At 53.2% G+C, this 5,111-nt stretch overlaps 1 pseudogene; it reads right to left on the bottom strand.

Moving 5' to 3' along the window:
* The window catches only part of LOC102879577, an 8,493-nt pseudogene extending 3,614 nt beyond the window's left edge, over nt 1-4,879 (bottom strand).
* Nucleotides 4,880-5,111: the final 232 nt, after the last annotated feature.

The following is a 5,111-nucleotide window of genomic DNA, read 5'->3' as shown; positions in this document are numbered from 1 at the left end:
CACCCTGAGCACCCCGCCTGCACCCTGAGCACCCCGCCTGCAGCCCCAGCACCCCGCCTGCAGCCCCAGTACCTTGCCAGCCCAGACCCTGTCTCTCACCATGTGGCCCTCTCTCTCTCGGCCACACAGCACACACAGCTTCCACTGAAAAACGTCCCATTGGCAGAGCCGAATGTTGAGAGTGTGACAGCGAAGGGCACCAGCCAGGCCCAGGCCCCCAGAACCTCGTTCCTGGGACAACAGAAGGATCAAGGAAGGGAACTCTGGCAGCAACCTGGAAGACCGCTGCAAGGTCCCACTTGGAAATGGAGCGAGCAAGACATCAGAGGCAAGTTGAAATACACATGGGGCATTATCCTTCCCCATCCTGAACGTCTGCCCGGTGGCCTAGGAACACGTCACGTGACTCACTCACCCGCAGCTCACAGCCATAGTACCGGAGGAAAGGATCTCGTTGGGTGACAACACTAGTAGGTAACTGATGTCGACCAGGATGTACAGGCCAGTGACAATGGGAACAGAGAACGTCAGTGCCCACACCAGGTTCCGCTGTAGAGGCAGAGAGAAGAGGCCATGCATTAAGCGGTGAGGTCCTTCGCAAGCCCCCCAAACAAGCTTAACAGCGCAACACCAAGCTCATCCTGGCTACAGAGCATGTGCCAGGCCCTGGGGGCACTCGGGCTGTGTGCCCCTCCTCCGTGGGCTCAGAGTCCCTGCACACGCGAACAGGCCGATGTGCTGGGAGACCACTAACCAATCAGAACAGTGGAGGCACAGAGGGGCTGACAGGGATGGGAAGGGAGAGGAGCCATCACCAAAGCTTCCAGAATGATCAGGGCCTTACGCTGAGCTTTCCTTGAAGAACGGACGTGATCGGAGCAGGTGGGAAGGGGAGGGAGTTCCAGCAGGGGCAACCACGAGAGCAGAGGCACAGAGAAGAGACAGGACAGTTAAAGATGCCCACAGTCGTCTGTTCACTGATCATGCCGGCTGGGATTTTCCAGGACCCACCACGCCAACCCTGCCTAGTTTCTGGGTCCACAGGACTAAGGCCATGACTGAGGGCCGCTACACCCACGGGCTCTACTCTGACCCTCAGTGGCCTCAGCTGGAAATTGAGGATCATTGGGAATCTGTAATATGGGACTCCCTGCTGTTCTTTCTCTCCACAAGGTGTGAGGGTCAACGAAGAGGAAGTGAAGGAGACAGTTGGAGACAGGGGCTGTGGGCCCAGCTGCCCCACACTCACCCGCTGAATGTTTCGAGCAGGCATTCAATAAAAACTGAGTAGTGGATGAAAACTGCTCCTTCCTACTCCACGCCCCTAGCCCTGCACATCATTCTGAAGCCAGGAGCAAATGGAGAAAAGGGGCCTCTCTGGGGACCCACAGAACTTAACCCAATATTCCCCAGGCTCGGGCCACCCTGGATAGACATCTTCGGACTCCAGAGTAGGAAGCATGTCCGTGGTACCCGCCCCCCCAACTCCTGGGGGGCTTTCTCCAGAAGTCTTCTTGCTTACCTTGAGAGGGGCAGGCAAGCCCTGATGAGCCCAGAACATGGCACCGACACAATGCAACATGAAACGCAACCAAGACAAGGTCGCTCTTTACCAAGATGCAGGAAGGCCTCTCTCAGACTCGGCACAGAGCTGTCCCTGGGGGGCTGTGCCGCGGTCCTAGGCAGAGCTCCTCCCACCACTGGGTAGCACCCTCTCCTATTTTAGCACCCTCCCCTGATTAACATATCTTCCATTTCTCAATATTTTATAAAAAGCAATTTCCAGAGCTTTCTGCCCATGGAAAAGATTGGAGGAGAATATAAGAGGAAGGGCTTGGGGCCACTGAGGACGAAGTAGGATCTCAGGACCTATCCTCACAACCTTCCCCCCACCCCCCGCCTGCCACCTCCCATATTTCCTTGAGACACAAACATGCCCTGTTCTTTCTGGTCTCTGGATTCAGGTTCTTCCTGCTTCCATGTGGCTATTTTGCCACAAAATGCATCAGCCTTTTGACGTTCAGCTCTAGTCCTCCTCCTCCAGGAAGCTCTCTAGACTGCTCTGCCTCATGGAGATCTCCCTTGTCCGAGCTCCAGCAGCAAGTGGAGACCGCTCCCCAACAAGCACATCTGCTTTATTGTATCTAAGGCTCCATCCTATCCTGTCCTGTCCTGAGGGCAAGGGCCAGGTAGGGTGACCAATTCATCCCAGTTTGCCTGGGACTTTCTGGCTTTTAGCACTGAAAGTTCAGCATCCCTGGGAACCCCTCACGCCAAGTCAGAAGGATGGGACCTGGTGTGCTTCTGAACCTGACTCATCCTGGGCAATCCCCACACCAGCTAATGAGCTGTGACAGCTACAGAGCCCTGAGTTGTGCCATGGACAGGTCTCTGGCAAAGACACCACAAGAACAGAGAGATTTCCTGGTTTTATTCTCGAGTAAATAAACCTTAATTCTTCACTCGAATGCCCGTTGCATGGGCAAGAGGCTGGCCCAGGTTTGACACAGGCTCTGCAATTCCTTGGAAAATAATGTGAAATGAACAAAGACACACCTAGCCTAGCATGTGCTTCCAAGAGCAGAGTTAGAGCCAGGAGTTTAAATGCCCAGCATTCAGAGGAAAGGCTTTGTTTTTGCTTTGAAACCCAATTTTGTCAAAAATACTCAGTAAACAGCAAAGGTCTGCAAACTAATTCTCATAGACCAAAGCCAGCCCACTGCTTATTTTTGTAATTAAACTTTTACTGGCACACAGCCACACTCACTGGTTTACTGATGGCTGTTTTCATGCTACAAGAGTTGAGTCATTGTGCCAGAGACCGTTGGGCCTGCAAAGCCTAAAATATTAAGTCTCCGACCCTTTGCAGGAAAAGCTTGCCCCTCCCTTCTCTGTGGCATGGAAGCTCGTCACACTTATCTTTGGGCCCCTTGCTCTTTCTCTGGAGCAGCTCTGAACCCAGGGCCTGGATTCAGAGAGAAAGGGGTCTCGTCCCTGTGAAAATAATGAGCCGATGCCCCTGCTCTGTGGTCCCCACCCCATCCCAGAGCCAGCCTAGTGCACACTAACCATTTACCTGAAAATACAACAGTACAACTGTTTAAGGCACTCAGAGCCCTGGGCAGCTCCTACAGTGATGGCACCATTCGATCCTCCAAAGGCCTGTGAGGTAGGCAGGGCAGTCACTGTGACCTCACTTTAGAGACAAAGAACAGAAGCACAAGGAATTAATGCAGGAACAAAAACCAGGTCCCGGAACTCCCGGCTCTGTCTGCTCTCAGACGTCAGTCTTCAAGCTCCTCTTCTCCTCTGAATGTCTCCCAAACCCCCTCCCAGGGAGCCTTTGCTGAGAGCTGAGAGCTGCCATGGCTTTTAAGCCAACCCAAGGGACAGAGAGGAAAATACTGGCAGTTCTCATCCTATGAGAATTTAAAACTCCTTCGGGGGAATAGGAAAACAAATAGCATCCTGGGCAAATATATTTATAGCAAGGAGTTAATATTCCTAGTGACCCAGAGTCCAAATGTTCCAAATGCCTCCCAAGGGGCCCTGCAAATCCATCCCCGACCAGGGCAATGACTAGCTCACCCCAGGTCCATAAGTGGGTGAGCCAGGCAGGACTGGCCCATTTCCCTGCCCCGAACCGTGCTGCTATGTCCTGTAGTGGCTCCCATGCCTTGGCAAGTATAAATGAAGTCTCTACTAAAATGTTCCAGAGAGAATAATCCTGGAGATACTGAGCTGAGTTATCAAGCATGGCCTCTTACTAGCGGTGTGACCTTGAAATCACTTCCCCTTTCTAAACCTCAGTTTTCCCACATGAAAAATGAAATGATGTCTACCTCACAAGGCAGCAAAATGGAACCCTGGGGACGCTACAAAGTTCAGAGATACTATGAAGTTCTCTGCGTACTTGAGAAGTTGTTATTTATAGAACTCCACAGACTAATCAAAGTAGGCAGTGGCTGGCATTCAGGTCCTGTGAGCACTAGAAGGGAGCCAGTGTCTTCAGCCAATTTCTCATGGTTTTAGTTAACTCAAATAACAATAACTGGAACCGCTGATGCTCAGAGATTTCGCACCCCCGAAGCAGTATCATGGACTCACCTGTGGATTCTTGAGCTTCTCCATCACATAGCTGAAGTTATTCCCATCATCAGAGGACCACAAGCCCCGGGAAAAGGCCATGCCGATTCATCCAGCCTGCTGCGTCGTGTTGTGGAAGGTGGACAGAGGGCTTTGGTGCAGCCTCGGCCCTGGCCCAGCACCACCGCGCCACCCCCAATGATGACCAGCAAGGAGAACACTTTGGCAAATATGCACTCATTTGTCAGCGAGGCTGCGAGCTCCTGCAGTCAACCAGCACCAGCAGCAGGAGGCAAGTGGCAGCCACACCCTTGAGCACAGCCTGGGGCAGTGAGGAGCAGCCAGGGTAAAAGGGAGCTGCATATTCGGCAAAGCTCAGAGAGACAGCAGCGATGGAGGCTGGTCGACCCACCAGCACAAATGTGTAGATGACCAGGAAGGCTGGCAAGGAGCCAAAGGTTCGCAGGATGTAGGTATACTCCCCCACCAGATTTGGGTACCAGGGCTCCCAGCTCAGCGTAGCACAGGGCACCCAGCATGGCCAGGAGGCTACAGACTGCCCAGACCACAAGACTGGCTCTGGGGCTGCCCGTGTAGACCAAGACCCCCTGTGGTGACGTGAAGATGCCAGAGCCGATCATACAGCCAGTGATCGTGAGCTAGTGACCCAGAGTCCAAATGTTCCAAATGTTCTGGGTCACAGGCCCATCTCCCTCCATAGCCTCAGCCCCCAACCACTGGGCTCCTGCCCTGCCACCCGCTCACCACCATCTCTCTCCTGACTTCTCTCCATCTCAGAGCTTCAATAGTCACTGTGTCCAGTTCAGCAAAAGCAGATGATGCTCTGATACATATCTATCTGTCCTGTGGGCTTCCTGCAGGAGTTAATGATTCTAGAGCCTGAGGAACCCTGGCCAGAGGCCAGAGAGCTAGGGCTTGATGCTTAGAAGATTCTGAGCCTTCACTGATATACCAACCCCCATTTTACTCATACCCCAGGACAGGCAGCTTGCAGGAGCTGTTGG

This window comes from Pteropus alecto, unplaced genomic scaffold, assembly GCF_000325575.1.
Source record: "Pteropus alecto unplaced genomic scaffold, ASM32557v1 scaffold61, whole genome shotgun sequence".
Classification (NCBI taxonomy): domain Eukaryota; kingdom Metazoa; phylum Chordata; class Mammalia; order Chiroptera; family Pteropodidae; genus Pteropus; species Pteropus alecto.
The sequence above is the reverse complement of the archived record's forward strand: the minus strand, read 5'-3'. Positions and strand labels throughout refer to the sequence as shown.